Source organism: Bidens hawaiensis, unplaced genomic scaffold (assembly GCF_021521415.1).
Source record: "Bidens hawaiensis isolate Kalapana, Puna unplaced genomic scaffold, B.hawaiensis_p1.1 tig00044876_1, whole genome shotgun sequence".
NCBI classification, from domain to species: domain Eukaryota; kingdom Viridiplantae; phylum Streptophyta; class Magnoliopsida; order Asterales; family Asteraceae; genus Bidens; species Bidens hawaiensis.
The window spans coordinates 37,263-56,466 of record NW_027497988.1 but is presented as its reverse complement, the minus strand read 5'-3'; the positions used below and the strand labels follow the sequence as shown (position 1 = coordinate 56,466).

General features: G+C 35.0%; 1 pseudogene; it reads right to left on the bottom strand.

Annotated features, from left to right (window-relative positions):
- Nucleotides 1–13,070: 13,070 nt before the first annotated feature.
- On the bottom strand, nt 13,071–16,727 carry LOC143595296 (uncharacterized; annotated as a pseudogene).
- Nucleotides 16,728–19,204: the final 2,477 nt, after the last annotated feature.

The following is a 19,204-nucleotide window of genomic DNA, read 5'->3' as shown; positions in this document are numbered from 1 at the left end:
ATTTATATATATACAAAATCGGATATTTATTATCAATAGTTGACAAATTAAACAAACTGGTATTCTGGCCTAGTGGTTAGTGCCTTCTCCTTCTATTCCACCTTCCTGTTAATCAAAAGTTCACGCAGGTTCGATTTACTCTCCAAGTAAATGTTTTTTTAATTAACTACATGGTCACTTTTTATCTATTTGTCTCTAATTCTTTTTTCAGTTGTGTTCAATTACTTCTTTTGTACTTGCATGCTCAAATTTTAAAATAAATAATCTAAACTTTATAATTCAAATACGAATCATGTTGGTCGGTAAATTAAAAATAGGATGAAGAGTGTGTGTGTGTATCCTTTGATTTGTATTATACATTAATCAAATGAGTTTTCAGAATCATAAATGAAAGTATTGTATTTTTATATACAAAACACAACAATTGCTTGGTGAATTTTAAAACAGATTTATAAATTCTATAATATCATCTCTCAAACTTTTGATAAGGGCCCTAAACTTTCAATTCGCTTTAGGCCTCTAAAATGGTTGGGCCGATCCTGACATATTGACAAGTATATAAATCATTTCTCCTACGACCATTAACAAGTATTTCATTATCTTTCCCTATTATGTATTGTCTCTTGTTAAATGTCACATTTAATTCATTATCACATAATTGGTTAACACTTAACATATTAACATATAATAGGTCAAAATGCTCCATATAAGTAAAGATTAAGTTATGAAGAGATATATTACCTTTGCCAATTACCTTTCCATTGGAGTAGCCACCAAAAGTAACATGATCACCCTCATATTGTTCGTTTTCATTGAATGCTTCTTTGTTGCCGGTTTTGTGTTTTATGCGTCTCCTATCTATAATCCATTCTTCATATAATACTATAACAGGTTGTGTTTCTAGCGTACCTTATTTATTTCGAAGTGCATCATGCATGTTTCATCTTTAACTTGTTCATTTTCATCATCAGTGTCACCAATAAATTGGTTTGATTCACCATATGTATATCATTTCTTACATGTTTGGCTTCAAGAGCAATTAATTTACTCTATATTCGTCTTGAGATTAAAGATTTCATCATATTTAATTTGTTTAATACTTTATCATTCATTTATAGTGCGTTGACATCTTTTAACTTTTGATTCTTCAATAATGGTTACTTGGTTCTCGAGTTTTGATGTAAAGCTCTTAAGATTTTTCCTATCATAATTCTTATTGATACAAGTAGTGGCAATGAAGTTAAAACTATATATATTTATTGATAAAAGAATTTGGAGTTGTTTTTTATAACGATTTTCTTGTGTGTTAGGTGTTAAAACTTAGACAAGTGAATCAAGAACACCAAACACGATTTTGCATAAAACGTTTATGCGACTTTTTTCATTAATAGAAAACAAGAACAAATATTTTCTACTCTCTACTCTTCTCTACTTTACTCTACCAAAAGAAAACTAATGATGGGTTTATATAGCACCCACAATTCTAATCCTACTCAAACTAGGAAAAATAATCATACTAGACTTCTAATTTATTTAATAATAAATAAAATATAACTATGACACCAAGTTATTCAACTTGGTCCCTGAACTTTGGATCTCCACCGAACCGCCCCTTGAGATCTTCCGTACCACCCTTATACTTTTCGTATTAATCATTCGGGTCCTTCAAGTTGGTGTTGCTCCAAGTTTTACACTCCCTCTCAATACCAACTTCCATTGTTCCTCCAAGATCTTTCACACCTTGTAAAGCTCGAACCTCTTTGAGCTTGATTCTTGGATTTGACTTTATCACTCTACCTTTAGGATTCTTTTTCCTGTTGACAAATAAGCTAGTTTCGAGATTACCACTATTTAGAATTGCATCACCTGGTTTTAGATAGGAAACAACTTTTGCTTTCTCAACTTCATGACCAACTATCATGGTATCAAAGCAATTCTTCCATCTCCACTCGATGCATGCTCCCTCTCGAACTTAACTCCTTCATTCTTTTGTTTATTCGGATCACCCGAACTTTGCATGAACCTCATGCAAACTCCAACGTCAACTTTGTTGGTTTGTTGATCTTCAACATTTTCTGTTCCACCATGACAACCCGTAACATGAGACGGAACTACCTCCTCGTGCACTTCATTCAACACAGTTTCTTTCTCGTCTTGTTCGGTTACCTTCACGGTTACGTCTTGATCAACCGTACTTTCTTCTTCAAACACAATTTCTTCATCATCTAAATTCAAAATAACAATAGATGATTCCAAGGTTACCTTTAACGGGTCGAATCTGGCACTACTTCCTGACTTGTCCACCAACAGGAGCCTTCTTCAAACCATTCATCTACCAGGTTCGGTTTGAATTCGGTATCAACTGTGTATTTTCCTAGAATCTCGGCCATATTAGCCTCCACATCCCACGGTTCTTCTTCTCTAACAACAGCTGCATTATCTTCCTCCTTAGGTTTTCGACAGTATTTTGCCATATGCCCTTTTTGTCCACATTTATGGCACCTAAAAGGAAACTGTTTTGGTTTGTACCTTGATTCCTTGTCTCGGTTCTCTTCGTCTGATGAATCTTCTTCAGAGTAGTCATCTCGACCCTTTCGGTTCCTTTCTCTCTTCTTGGGTCGGTCACGTTTCTCGTTCTCCCAATATTTACCCTTGCCTTTCTCACCGTTACGGTTTCGATTTTTACTAAACCGATGCTTCTCTTTCCTTCCGACAAACAAGGCTTCGCTCTCGGTTTTAATCGACACACTAGCTAACTGTTTTGCTAAGGCTTCTTGTCCCGCAAGAATACTCTCGAACTCGGTTATACTCGGTTGGGTCGCCCACCCTTGAATAGCGGTAACGAAGCTACGATACTCCAGCCTTAAACCATGAATGAGTAACCGCTTCATACGAGCATCGCTAACCCGAGACTGTGGATCGAGTTCTCCAATATCGCGACACAAATTCTTAAATTTACGAAAATATTGTGAAATTGGAAGATCACCTTGAGAAATCGTCATCAACTCACATTCGACTAGTTGCAATCAAGCATCGTTCTTCTTCGTAAATAAGGTCTCCAGCGTATCCCACGCTTGCTTTGGGTATTCGAGATCTTGAATGTGATCAAGAACATCATCATCCACTGTTGTCTTGATAATAAACATCGCCCGACCCGCTTTTACCTGCCACTTCCTGATACTACCGTTAATATCGTTTGCGGGTTGTCTCGTCTCGGTACCGTTCGTTACCTGCCAAAGATCTTGACCATGAAGATACGACTTGATGCACGTTGACCATTGTTTGTAGTTGCTCTGGTTCAACTTCTTGATTCCTCCTACCATGTGTAACTCTGCCATTCTTTTACGGTTAAGGAATCCTCGATAAAGTTTATGCTACAATAGGTTTTGTTCCTTGTCTTTGATCGGATTCTTTCTTGCCCTCGAAACTAACCGGAAACTCTAAATCACCACTGCTTGGTTTCTTGACTGATAAGATTAAGCAACACAAAACGATATACTTTTGTTGTCAGATGAATTCAATATTATATTCGCACCAGTTTGTATAACAAACAGATTACTCAACAAATTTTGCGTATGGCGGCTATATCTCACAATCAATATAATAATCAAATTGGTGGTGAATGTTAATAATATCTCACAAAAGGACAACAGGCACAAGAATATAATGTTGCAACTTCTTTCTCCTGGAACCGAGGCTTCAAATTCACAAAAGACAAAAACAGAAACTTTACTTGTTTACTTTAATTCGATTGAACACAAACGATTACGGCTAGGTTCAACGACTATGACTCCCGCAACTCTCCCCGTGGCGATCTTGAACCGTTTCTCAACTACGATCAGTTTCTTGGCCTCTTATGCCTTTGATTGGAAACTACTACCGCAATCAAGACTACCACCAATCGGAAACACGAGCCTGGATCGTTAGGCTCTTATACCACTTGTCGATTGCCCTGTTCACATCGTTTCTGGGTAGGACGGTATCCGAACCATTAACAACTTCCCATAGATCTTGTCCTTGTAGATACGACATCATACAAGTAGACCATGTGTTGTAGTTCGTCTAATTAAGCTTTCTTATCCCACCGGTAACTTGAAGATCTGCCATAATATCTTCTTCCAATCGAACCGTAGTCTTCCTTTAATCTGCTACTGCTCTGATTGCTTCTTCTGGACCTGAACGGATTCTTCTACGAGCCTTAAACGTGGCTTTGATACCAGTTGTTAAACCTTAGACAAGTGAATCAAGAACAGCAAACACGATTTTGCATAAAACGTTTATGCGACTCTTTTCATTAATAGAAAACAAGAACAAATATTTTCTACTCTCTCTACTCTTCTCTACTCTACTCTACCAAAAGAAAACTAATGATGGGTTTATATAGCACCCACAATTCTAATCCTACTCAAACTAGGAAACATAATCATACTAGACTTCTAATTTATTTAATAATAAATAAAATATAACTATGACACCAAGTTATTCAACTTGGTCCCTGAACTTTGGATCTCCACCGAACCGCCCCTTGAGATCTTCCGTACCACCCTTATACTTTTCGTATTAAACATTCGGGTCCTTCAAGTTGGTGTTGCTCCAAGTTTTACATTAGGCCACAAGACTCCTTAAATTTGGAGAGTCCCGTTACACCATTCTGGCCTAACTATATTGTCTTAACCGAACACACGTTGGTTTCAAAATATGTCTTGGGCGTTTCCTTGGAATTTGAAGCTGCTTTAGTGAGTAGACTACTGGACTTTATATTTTAAAAACTGTCGTCTTTTTTTTTTCCTTTCTAAATATGGTTGTTTCTATGTTTTGAGTACTTTAAACAATTCTTTTGTTGTTTTTTTTCTTTTTCGTTTTTTGTTTCTGTTCGCTAAACCATGATCATCAGAATTCGTCATATTTTCTTTATAATTTTCTTTTTATTAAACAACGAATAGGAACCGTAGTCACAGTTGTTGAGAAGATATTTTAGTGATGTAGTTAATTTATGTTTCATCGGAGACAAATTATGTAATAAAACAATTATCATTAACTAATTAAAAAAAATGACACAATGTTATTGTTGTTTCTAAACAATGCCACCAAATGACCAAATTATTAATACCTAACATTATCCGTATTATCCAAGTGATTAGACGCTATCACGTAAAGGGGGCACCTTATATTTTATATTCATTAAATATTTTCATTTATTTTTGTTGACAGAATTACAAATTTTGTCCTTTAAAATAAGACGAATTACGGTTCGTGTCCTTTTCTAAGTTTCCTTGCAGGCGGTGTACTTTAAACTTTTTTTTCCTACAAGTTATGTCCTTTACGCTAACTGGGTTAGAAAAACTCTGTTAAATCTCATCACGTGAGAAGCATGTGAGGGTAGTTTTGTCTTTTTGCCTACCCTGCAACTTCTTCTTCTTCTTCTTCTTCTTCTTCTTCTTCTGTTTATGTATCTATACCCAAGCGACCTTCGAGTAGACAAATCCCTACAAACCCTAACCGACACCACCTGTCCTATCTGGTTAAACAACTCATACAACTGCGAATCGGTAACACTAAACTCCAAATCCCCAACGTACAATGACGTCGGCACAAACTGCGGTGCACCACCGGCGCCAGGAACACCGCCGCCGTTGACCGATTGAGGCTGCTGCTGCTGTTGAACCACCTGCGCCGCCATCTCAAAACCCTAGAAATAATTTATACTTTTTTCCAAATTTTTCAACTTTTTTTTTTTGCTTTTGTAACTTCCCTCTCCCCTTCTTATTAATATTAATAAAGAAGGGAACCCAGACGATAATAATAAACAAAACAAAGCAAATTTTGGTTTTTTTTTAATAGAAGGGTGATTTTTGTTTTGTTTTTGGAATTGATAAGGGGATAGAGGAGAGGGAAGGGTGATAGATAGATAGATATTGATAGATTAGTCGGAGGTCCGACCGGCAGATCGCCGCTAGGTTACGGCGGCGAGAGAGGCTAACGTGGGCTGAATCAGGGGTGGGTTTGTACGGTTGTCAAAGTGTGAGGGCTGGAATGGGAAGGATTGGATCTTGCTGCTGACATGTGAAGCGTGTGTGAATCTCTGAATCTTTTGATGGTTATGTTAATTCATCAATTAACAATCTAGGAGTAGATGGTTAAGAAGATGGAGAAGTGAAACCCTAGATTGTTAATTGATGAATCCAAAGTGTGTGTGTTAATAGATACATAAACAGAAGCAGAAGCAGAAGAAGAAGAAGAAGAAGAAGAAGAAGAAGAAGGGTAGGCAAAAAGACAAAACTACCCTCACATGCTTCTCACTTGATGGGATTTAACAGAGTTTTTCTAACCCAGTTAGCGTAAAGGACATAACTTGTAGGAAAAAAAAGTTTAAAGTACACCGCCTGCAAGGAAACTTAGAAAAGGACACGAACCGTAATTCGTCTTATTTTAAAGGACAAAATTTGTAATTCTGTCTTTATTTTTATGTTAGATTAGATTTTTAGTGATTATTATATATTTAAATATTAAACTATAATTATAAATTTATTTCTAAAGTTGTGCAAACTTTTTATTAATAATCCAAAAGTCAATATCTAGTTATATCTAAGCTTGACATAATAGTTATTTTTCAAATGCCCTGAAAACTTGGTTAAGTTGTAAGGGGCCTACCTTCTCTAGTGGAGACGCATGTTTGACTTTCGCCCGGGTCAGGTTGACACACATATGGAGAATGGACGAATCAAGGTTTTAATCTCGGGTTCAAACCAGATGGGGGGGGGGGGGGGGGATTTCACGGGGGTCGATAAGTCAGAAGTCGACATTGGACATGGCCCCGAACAGGGTAAGGGTATGCTTACACATGAGATCCTCTACCGTTAAAAGAATTTATTTTCCAAACGTTTTCCTAAAAACTTTCGATATGACTTGAAACACGACATATAAATGATATAAATATAAGCAGGTTTTGAGTTGTTATATATGACGCGTTCGATAAAAGGGCAGTGTCCGATTAACATGTTTAATTTGTTTAATTAATTAGGAAGACTAGTCATCAGGCTAACCCTACTTTGAACTACTTGACCAACTATTACAACCGACATACTCGATTAACACGTTTACGACTTGATAAATGAATTAAAATAGTCGTGTTTGGGTTTACGATTTGAGTGCGTACGCGTTAGGTTTGATCTTTATGTTACATAATAAATATATTTAAAAGCGGATATTCTTTTTAGAAAACTAATGTATGCCATGGATGTTTGTTTTGAAACTTATATATTACTTTTGAAACAAAGTGAAGTTTAACGAAACCTTGGTGGGTGTGAATAGTATTAGCCTCGTTTGAAGTTAGCTTGACCAGTTATTTCGTGCTTATAACGTTGTAGTATTTCCATATTCCATATAACTTAAACAAGTTAATATTGATTAAACTTTTAATTACGGTTGTTGAGAAATTATACAATAAGAAATGTAACATTTGAGTATTAGGTATACTCGTTTATGATCTGATCATTATGTAGTTACAAATTAACGGTTGCCCATAATCGACACCCGATCTTAAACGCACCTCAAAGCTTACTCGGAATAGAATATACTCAACTGAAATTACAAGTTCGATGTTATTCAGAATTACAATTATAAGAATGTATAGCTAAAATAATTATAAGCTTCTGACAATTTCTAAATAGTATTTATTGCCACTAGTATACTTTTTTTATTTATTAAAGATAGTGTTTACATCGATATTAAAGGCAAACAAGCAACAAAAGTTCGATCTGATTCAAAATTTCAATTATAAGAATGTATAACTAAAATATAATTATAAGTTTCTGACAATTTCTAAATACTACTTATTGCCACTAGTATACTTTTTTCATTTATTAAAGATAGTGTTTAAAGCGATATTAAAGGCAAACAAGCAACAAGCCAATGGTGTAAAAGTAGGTCTACAAGGTCGAGTACTCCCCGAGTACTCGCTACAAGGTATTGTGTCGAGGGGAGTTTCTTTAACTCCGCCTAGTTATTAAGGAACGATCTCAACTTCAGTCAGAATCATATCTATTTGGTCAACTTCGCCCGATTTTGACTTAAAAAATAAAACATAATTCATATTTTTATAATATTAAAACATGAATATCACTTCTTTTTAACTAATGATTAGCAAATTTTTGAATAATTTAGTTTTTAAAATTGTATTTATCATATTTATATTGATATTTACTTATTTTGTTATAAATATTGATAAACTTTTGATATTTGACATATATATAATATCTAAAACTTAATTTTCTTTATATCTATCATTTCCGAGTACTCTCCGAGTACCCGAGTAGTCAGACATGTAGCATCAAAATACCAACCCACTCCAAACTCGTAAGTTTTTATAATTTTGTTACATGCCCATATGATAAACGAAAGTTTTTTTTTTATTTTTTTCATCTTACAAAGTCCAAAACAAAAATATATTATTAATATTTCCTCATCAATGAAATAGAAAATGACTTCTAAACAAACATTTATACAAGCCTGAAGAGTGAAGACATCAGCCTATTGGGCCTTAAGTACCTCTTGGACCAATTCTGGACCAGGTGGGTGGTACCACACTACTACTGGTAGGCGACTAGGCGTACTATTCAAAATGCAATCTACTGAGGTTAACAAAGTTACCGAATATTATTTATTGCTTGTATATGTTAGTATAAACTATAAAAATAATTTTATATATATATAAGCGAAATGATATCAAAAAAATAAAGAGTAAAGTGCCATTTTTGTCACTGTGGTTTGACAAATAATGCGAATTTAGTCCAAAAAGTTTATATTTTGCATATGGACCCTCCACGTTTCCTAGTTATTGTCAATTACATCAAAATCACTAACCGCGTTAAATTTAATCGTTAAGTCATTGATAGGCATGTCTTTTCACTCTTTCTTTATTATAATACGTATTTCAGTGAACTGCGATTTTCGTCATTGTGGTTTGTTCTGCGGTTTTAGTCAAATAGTTTCAAGTTTGCAATTTTCTTCTCTATGGTTTAATTTCATTTGCAATTAAACCCGGATTCCGTAATCTCATTAAGTCTGGTCGTTAAACCCATCAGTATGCCTTTCACATGACGGGGCAGTTTTGTTCCTTCTTTTTTCCTTTTCCCCCAAATACACCCCAGCCCCTCACGTGAGGGGCCTTGCGAATTATGACTGAGGTTTATTTGGAGAGAAAAACAACAAAATTGGTCGTCACGTGAGAGGCACGCAAATTGGTTAACGACCACAGATTTGGACAAACCACAAGGACGAAAACGGCAGTTCACTAAAATACGTATTATAATAAAGAAAGAGTAAAAAGACATGTTTACTCCTGATTTAACGATTAAATTTAACGGGGTTAGTTATTTGGATGTAATTGGCAAGAACTAGGAAACTGGAGGGTCCGTATGCAAAAAGTAAACCTTTTGAATTAAATTCGCATTATTTATCAATCTATAAGGACGAAAATGACACTTTACTTATAAATAAATAACAAATTGCAAGTGGGCTCAACTCAATCTCAAATGAGCTCTCGAGCTCAACTTAACTCTTTTACAATCTTATCCACTGTTGAATGTAGTTGATCAAACACCCATTGCAAGTGGACATGATTGCGAACTAGTTAAGAAGAGCTCAAGCTCACTTAAGTTCAAGCTAAGCACATTTGCTATTTATTATTTATGAAACAATCATATATTTATATACATATATAATTATTTTTATATATATTTGCTAGATATTGTGTGGTATATGTAATAAAGCATTATTATATAGTTATCTATCATTCTTTTATATGCTTTTATATATAGTAATGTATATTGGGATATTATATATTTGTCATTTCAAATAAATTAACTATCTATATAGATAATAATAGACTCGTTTAAACTTTTGAGCCTTGTTAGTCAAGCTTAGACTTGAACCCCGCTTATTATATGAGCATTAATTCAGACTCAAACTCATTAAAACTTGGTTTCATTCGAACTTCTAGCACGCCAATCTTTATTAACGTGCGGATGACTCGTCTTGTTTATGCTCTTTCCGACAAATAAGAGAATAATAAACCCACCTCATCCGCCCAACACACAAAAATCCAAATCCTTTTTGTAAGCTTGTTGAAATCGAAGAAGTAGATGAAATTATTTTTAAAAGTTCACTGGCGAAGGTTGACGTTTTTAACAGGTTTTTTTGGATAAACTATAGCAGAAAATGATCAGAGGACATCGTTGAACTATTTCGACAAGGAAGAAAAGTAGAGCACTCGATTTAGTTTTTAATTTAACCTAGAATAATTAGTAGAATGTAATGTTGGGTTTGATTTGTAAGACTTCAACTATGAGCAATGTAACTGTGTGCCCATGGCCTTATGCTTTGGGGTGTGACACAAAGTCAAGCTTGTTTAAACTTACTGTTTTGTGTGTTCATAGTTTTACATTTCATTAAAAAGTAGTGTTTACATTGAAATCGAAAACGAATGGACAACAAGTTGTGCTGCTAGCCTTTTTTTAAATAGCAAAACTAAGTCATTTAAAAATTACATTCATAAATCTTGGGACTCTTTGGACACGAGTAACCAGCTCTAGAGCCTCAAGCGCAATGTATCCAAAAGTATCAAACGCGAAATTTATAAACATGTGTTGGTTGCCAAGACACGTTTTCCCGTGTTTGATCACTTTACGTGAAACAACTTCTAACGCAACTAGACTCACCGTAAAAACCCCTTTTAGATCTACACACGCATATTTTCTTCTCATCCATTCAGAAACCAAAATGTCAGCCGATATGAGTATTTTACTGGACGCGTTTATTCCATTGCCTACAAATAAGAGTACAGTACACCCACCCCACTGTCCCAATACACAAAAATCCAAATTCTTTTCTCAGCCGATTTTGGAATTTGTTAAATTTGAAGGAGTAGGTGAAGTTATTTTATTAAATTAGTAAAGTTTTTAGATTATCCTGAATTACGCATTCCTTACACCTAAATGACATCAAAAATCAGCAAACCATAAAAGGATTCTAGATGAAAACAAACTAAAGCTAAAATGATTTAAATAAAGATCTCATGGTTTTTGCACAAAAGATATAATATCACAAAATAATGATGCACCTTTTCAGGCGTGTGAGAAGCTAAATGAAAGATATACAATAATACATATTAATTTATTTCCATATGCATACGTAAATATTTATTTGTGTCTCAAAACACCCAAAAGCTTTTCAGAGGTTTAGCTAGTGATCATCATTAATAATTTATTTCCATATCCATTACTCTGTCAAACTGATTAAAACTATTCATCTAAACCACTTATAATTTTATAGACGTATCTAGCCGCACCATAAAATATAACTCACATTGTTAGCATCGTTATTATTCTTATTTTTAAATTATTTATTTTATTATTAATAATTGTTATTGTTATAGTATCTTGGAGATAAAAAGGAATGCACAAAATACACAAACAAGAAACCAAAGATGTAACCATCTTTTACAAAGCATTAAAGCATTCAAAAACCACAAAACCTGGCCAGAGTATCAAACCTAATCATATATTTTCACAAACACAACATTCCAAATGTTTTTGGATTCACTTTCACACACTTTACCTCGTCAAAAAGTCCTTTTGTTGTCATAAATCTTCTTCCCCCTTGGATCTTGTGCTTAGAATCAACAAAGGGAGGCTTGCACTTAATTCAAGATATTATTAAAATACATACATACACCTATGTGCCATAATATAAGACTCACATTTCCATATGATCAACACAAGGAACATCAACAATGGTTCTGCATTCCAATGAAAGACGAGGCGGTGGTGGTGGTGGTGGTGCTGGTGCTGGAAGTAGTGGATCGTCTATAGCGCTCTTGCAAGAAAGATTTAGGCAGTTGGAGAGAATGAGGGAGAAGAGGCAAGAGATGGAGCTTTTAAAGCGGTTCCCCGAGTCTGGAACCATCAGTCGAAGCGGTCAAGTTATTAACCGCTACGAGCCACCAGTTCGATCATTGGCGCACCATGAGTTGATGATAACAAGACCAAATTCTCATAATTCGGTCTTTCTTGGACGAGGTTTAGACACCAAGCAAGAAGAACCACAAAATGATGAAAGAAACACACAAGTAATGGACTTTTGGAAAGTTGATCCAAATAAACATGAAGTGGATACCTCACTTCATCTTTAGAAAAGCTAGCTTAACTTAATTCTTAGGCGTTTCTTTTGTTTCTTTTAAGTTCCTTTATCTAATGTAACTTATGAGAAAATAACTGTAAGTCGGTACCTTGATTACTGTTTGTTATATTATGATATTCTCATTGTCTGAATTTTTCATCCTTTTACATTTCCCCTTTTCCAATATTTGTAAACGAGTTAAGCAGAGCCACAACTCATACTAGTTTAGCTTAAAAGAGCTCGACCTAGATGTCAGGGGGTCATATTTTCAATCGTGTGGCACCCTGAGCTGCCAAGTGTAAGCCAATCCATCTCGCTTATAATTAAGATTTATTCGTTTCATCCTGTCTTAGACTTATCAGGCGAGCAACAACAATTTGCAACCAAAGATCTGTTCGTTGTGCAAGCACACCTAAGCATGTTGACGTCTTTATAAAGTTTGTATATAAATTTATAGTTACAATTTTTATATACGCCCCACCCCACACACACATTTATATATATATTTATATATGTGTAATTATTTTATGAATACTTTAAATATAAATATATAATAATAACCATTCAATGTAAAAAAGATTCGTCTTGGGTCCCCTAAAAGTGAGAAACACACTGTCACACTGATACAATTGATTAGGAGTTGCACTTTATTATGTGTCACAAATGGACCAAAAATTATTTGAAGTGAATTTAAATGCATAAAAGTATAAAACTAAAACCCCTATCTCCAAGAGTTTAATATAACTTAATATCACTATTGAAATAGTATAACTTTATAATCATGCATTCATGCTGAAGACCCTAATTAGTAAAAAGCAAACATAAATAAATAAAATAAATAAATAAATAAATAAAAAGATGATGGAATTTTATATCCACATTAACCAACAACTCTAAAACTTTCCAGCTACAGCTATCTCGGAATCCAATTTATTCATTAATATTGCCTGCTTACACGCTACCGATACCATATCAAGAACCACGCTCGGGTCTAAACCTGCCCTTTCTTGGTCAACCCACAAAGGAACCTTCCCCATTGACGAAACCGAAACAACGGAGTTCATTTGTGACTCCTCTTCGGAAGGTGCATCTACAACATAATCCTTTCCAATCTATACATAATTGAAGATACAAACCAAAAAATAAAAATAAAGTTATATTATTATAAGTTGTAGAATAAATGTATCACCTTAGTTATTGTAACTATGACCTGGGAATGCTGAGGTGTCAAAATGTAGAAACTCTTCATCACTCACGTCAACCTCGGGTTGTTTATATGATGTGGTAGCTAATGCAACATTGACTTTTAGAATACTTGTATTGCTTAAAGCAGCCTAATATGAAATACGTAAAAGGCTGTAAATTTAATATTTTTGGATAAGAAAATAATAATATTAACAAAGTATATACCTTATATATATATTTCCATCCATATTAATTACAAGACCATCAATATATAAATCCCAACAAATTTTACCATCCCCAATTTATAAAGATGAAAGATTAATTTCACCTTCTAACATTACAAATTAAAGTTATACAAATGGTTTTTTGATTTGTGCAAACTAACAAGTTTGAATACCAACTCTAAAAAACACATGTTTAGGGTTTGTGGTTTTAATGTGTCACAAAATTGTATTTTAACACTAAGTTATGTTAACTTTTATGTCAAGTTAATATCATTTTTTTCAAAATGATCAAAATACCTTGTTAATCTAAAATATTTGTAAGGCCCCGTTACCGGTAGCCCTACTTTCGTGTTGGATTTACTCATAAACGCAGTTCTAAATATCAGAGTTAATTAAAACATTCGCGGAACATTAAAAACTTTCATAAAACATTTCGTAACAATCCAAAACTTGTCTTAAACAAACAACTTATCTTTCAAAAACAAAGTAATTAAAACATATCACGTCTTGAGCCTTCTGATGCCAGCCTCTTATTCAATGCCACGTGTCTCCTCAAGCGAGCTGCCTCATCCTACTCACCTGCGTGCATACTAAAAGTCAGCTACGCTGAGTGAGTTCTAGTTAATCATACATTATACAATACACATAAACTTATATTCTTTCAATCATACTTTCATACTTTCATACTTTCTTTTGTACTAACTTGCTTTCATATCTTACGTTATAAAGAGCATTACGCCCTACATTCCTCGAGTATTATTAGGGCTCGGTACCCTCGTTCCTCGAGTATTATTAGGACTTGGTACCCTCTTCCTCGAATATTAGTAGGGTTCGGTTCCCTAGTTCTCGAATATTAGTAGGGTTCGATTCCCTCTTCGTTACCATACAACCATACATCATACCTCGAGTAGTATTAGGGCTCGGTACCCTTTTCGTAACCATACAACCATACAACCATCCTTTCCTTCTTTTATTAACTTTATCACGTTCATACACATAAGCATACATATCATACTTACCTTATATATAGCGTTACAACCTGACAGTACGTGCAATATCCGAAGATCGTTCACGTACCATTAAGCAATCATTCATACATTTCACATTATTCACATAAGGCATACACATATCTCTTAGGATAAGCGTATTAACAAACATACTGAGTATGCACACAGCCCCGAAAACATAACACATAAATGGGGCTAGAAACTCACCTCAATGCGGTTGCGTTCACCGTTTACGGTTATCCCCTTCTTGAGTTGTGCACGACTAACTGTATAATAATTATATGTTTCAGTAAACTATCACTCCACATATCGTCTTTCTAGTTTAGTTATTACCCTCAACGAACGGGGGTCCGGGGGCAGCGCCCTTGACAGCGGGGTTCTAGGGGCGGCAGCCCCTAGCGGGTCCAAGGGGCAGAGCCCCTGGCTGGGGTCGAGCTGTCGTAACACATTTTCCATTAACATTTTGAATCGTTAACTAATTTGCTACTTAAAAGTTCAAGGGCCTAATTGTAATTAAATCATTCTTTTCTAAGTCCAGGGACTGTTCTATCATTCTTTCAAAATTCTGATTCGTTAAGATGCTCTTTAGCGAATTGGTGTTCATTCGTTACTTCTGTCCTTCATAGCGAACTGGCTAATTTGTTACTTCATAACGAATTGGCCTTTTTAGCGAATTGGTCCATATTCGTTTGGTCTGCTTAACGAATTGGTCTTCTTGGCGAATTGGACCCTCATAGCGAACCAGTCCTCATAACGAATTAAGCCTTATAACGAACTGGTCGACATATGAATTGGACTTAACGAACTGAAGCTAGTTCGTCAGTCTTTCCTTAACGAATTAGTACACGAATCAAAGCTAGTTCGTTATATTCCCTTTAACTCGTTTTTCGCCCCGTTCGACCAGATCTGAGCTAGGGTGATCCCTAAGCTCATCATAGGTTCGGTTTATACCCGATTCCAACCGGATCTCGTGATTTAAACGGTTAAACGGTGTCGGCTCGTCGTTTCGCGACTATATCTAACGGGTTTAAGCTAATAAAACATCATACTAGTATTACCTCGGGTCGGTGCTCGGTTTCCTTCTTGGTTTCGGTGTAGATAGGGAAGAACTAGAGAGAAATCTTAAGTGTGTGTTTTGGGTGGTGTATGGAATGTGTGAGAATGAATTAAATGAGGGATTAATGGTTTATATAATTATGGATCATGGGCTTAAGCCCATGGTCCTTTCCTCTTTCTTTCATAATCCAAGTCCATAATCCATATCCATTTAACCCAACACTAGCCCAACTCGTATTCTATTTCTCTAAACCGTTAACGACCCACTATAAAATAGACGATATTTATTCTATTAATAAAACCGAAATTAGGATGTTACAATATTATGTTTGTTTTATTAAATTACATACTTTCACCTGTTTTACCTCCCAAGAGACTCTCTGTCAATGTTGCAGAGAGTCCCAAACACAATTATTCACCACCTCTCCTCTATGTCACATCTCAACCTACGGCGGGACATGTCGAGGCGCGACAATATTGTATCATAGCTCAAAATACACTAAATAAAATAAGCGTGTCAATATCTAAATTATTTATTTCATATAATGGTCAAGTACACAAAAACATAATATTGTCTTAACGGAAATGACATTACAATAAAAAACTTAAAAAAAATAAAAATTATTCTTTATTCAACATGCAACTTAATGTATCAATTTATTCTTTAACTTCTTTCTTCATCCCAAAAAGCTACATGTGTCAAGCGTGAAAAAATATATATTTGTCAACATAAAGTTGAGCAAATAATTACAATTTTTGTATATAATTATATTGGAAATGACAATTCCTTGCGATAAATACGAATTACAACTAGCATAACAATAATATAAAATGTCGTTTCCCTCGTCCCAAACAGGGCGAGTTACTCCAGCGGCATATGATCAAACTAATGAGGACGAGGATGTGGTGTTGTTTCGTGGGGTTATGGCGTGGATAAACAGTTGTGGTGGGTCAAGAGAAAGTCGGGTAACACCGAATATTATAAGAAGATGAAGAGTTTTGGTTCGTGGACAAAGGTTGAATTAACATATCTGATAAATGCTCCTTTCCACAACCCTAACAATGATCCAAAGGCCATTAACTTCTTGAATTATTTGAGTAATTAATTGAGTAATCAGGTCGAACGTGGATTCCCCAACATGAATACTGCTGAGTCATTCTAAATAAAGCAAAGGGAGTTCGTGATCCTCGCATTAACAAGACTTTGGTGAATGTGATGTGGCCTCCAACTGATAAAGAGACATCTATTCCGATCACTAAGAGATTTCCTGAGGGTACTCTTGAGGGGATGAAGTTTTGGACATACGATGGTGAAACAACTACTGTCATTATACGACTTGTTCAAGGACAGTATCGTCTTGTTGATCCAAGGGATTTGTTGAAGTTTGACGAAAGTGATATAAAGATTCTTAGTGGCTTTCGGGTTACTGTTGAACCTCTATACGAGCCAGCTGCTAAGGAATATATTAGAATGGCGGAAGCTATTATACTCACAAGATTGTGGGCGAGAGCATACAAGGAAGCTGATGCTAACATACTTGAGCACGAGTAATATTCAAGCGGTAAACCAAGGGGGAGAATGTTGGCCCACACTTAATGGTTTACGCTTAGTTATTGGGCTTAGTTTTGGGTTTCTATATGTTAACCGAAATCATGTTTTCGGTGGGCTTAATATGTTTGGGCTTAGGGTTAGCATGTGTATAAATATGATGTAGTGTTAATTGGCTTTGGGGTTGGTAGGCCGGCTCCGAAAATACGAAAAAAAAAATTTGGGCCAAAGGCGAAAAAGTTTTTGGACATTAAGTAAAAGGAACATTTTTTTTGTTTAAACAATTTAATTTGAAGTGGGCTTACTTAGTTATGATTTGAGTTGTATAAAAACATGTGTATAAAAATAAACATAAAAATATCTTAACTAAGACTAAACCTATAACATCTTGGTTAGATTTCATACCTCTTTGCCACTAGACCAAACTAAGGGTTATGAAATTATATTGAAACATTGATTATACATATTTTTTTCATAAAACTACATATAATTTTTTTTTAAAATTTCGGGCCTGTGGCCGTCTACTACCCGGCCACACCCCTAGGCCGGCCCTGGGGGTTGGACGTAGACGAGAGAGAGAGAGAGAGAGAGAGAGAGAGAGAGAGAGACGAGAAGTATTATTTTGTAATTATTTACAAAGGGCTTAAGCACCCGACGTTATAAACGTGTGTTTTGAAGCATTAGCATCGTGTTCTTATTGTTTGTTTGCTTTATATTGAATCCATTCATTGTTTAATTCCGCCTAACAACGAGTTCACGTGATATCACATCGAAAAATCCTCTCACGAGACTTACAGATAATTTATTACGGGGCACATCAAGTATGTATTCAAAATCAAAGGAAATGAAGCTCATATCGGCTCCCGAATCAAATAATACCGAAGCATGGTGCTTATTAACTAGAAAGTACCGTTCACCACGACATTCGAGTTTCGGGCTTGATGAGCATTGATGCTGAAAGCTTGCCCTTAAGTTCCTTGCCGAGTGTGTGTGACCATTGTGAGCTTTGCAATGTGGGAATGTGATGACAACTAATTCGTAATGTTCTTTAGACTATGTCTTCATTTTTATTAGGCTTGACTGGTAACTTCAATAGTTGTTTGCTTGTAATTCCTTTAAACTTTGAACGATTATTGCTTGCGGGTTATTTTTGCTATTGTGAAGTTTGTTTCATTTGCTTGAGGACAAACAAAGTTCAAGTGTGGGGATGTTTGATGTGCTTAAAATAATACATATTTATTACCAACATTTATCCTCGTTATCTTAACGATTATTATTAATTTCACGAGATTAGAAGCTTATTTGTATTATTTGTGAAATTATAGGTTTAGAGTTTGAAGTGAAACTCAAGCTTACTGGATGTGAACAAAAGTGTGGCCTTACCAAACAAAAGTGTGGCCATGCCTCTAACCTAGCGTGGCCTTGATTAAACAAAAGCATGGCCTTGCTCTAGCCTAAGCAGAGCAAACCAGATGAAGCATGCTACAAACCTCTTGGGAGATGGAGTGTTGTAGATCTTTGTCTAGTCTCTAAAAGTAGATTTTGTGAACATCTTTTGGAGGAACTATGGTTTATCCGGACTTTACAAGTTGTTCGGCGTTTACAAAGAAGATAAGCTTAGGATGGCTATTTTCTATTTATTTAATTAACTTTCTTATTTCTACTTTTTTTGATATTTAATCAATATTTTACTTTTAATTTCATGAATGTTTATAACTTAATTGCTAAAATAGTTTTGATCTATGATCCATGGATAACTAGGATTCATGAGATGAGAAATTAAAATATTATGAGGGAAAATTGACTACTTCATAACTCAATTGCCAAAATGATTTTAACTCATGAGTCATAGATAGCTATGATGAATGAGATGAGAGATTGATTAAAACATTATAAGGAATATTGACTATTTTATGACCCAATTGTCAAAAATGATTTTGACCCATAACCCATGGATGTCTAGAATGAATGAGATGAAAGATTAAAAGATCATGAGGGAAAATTTT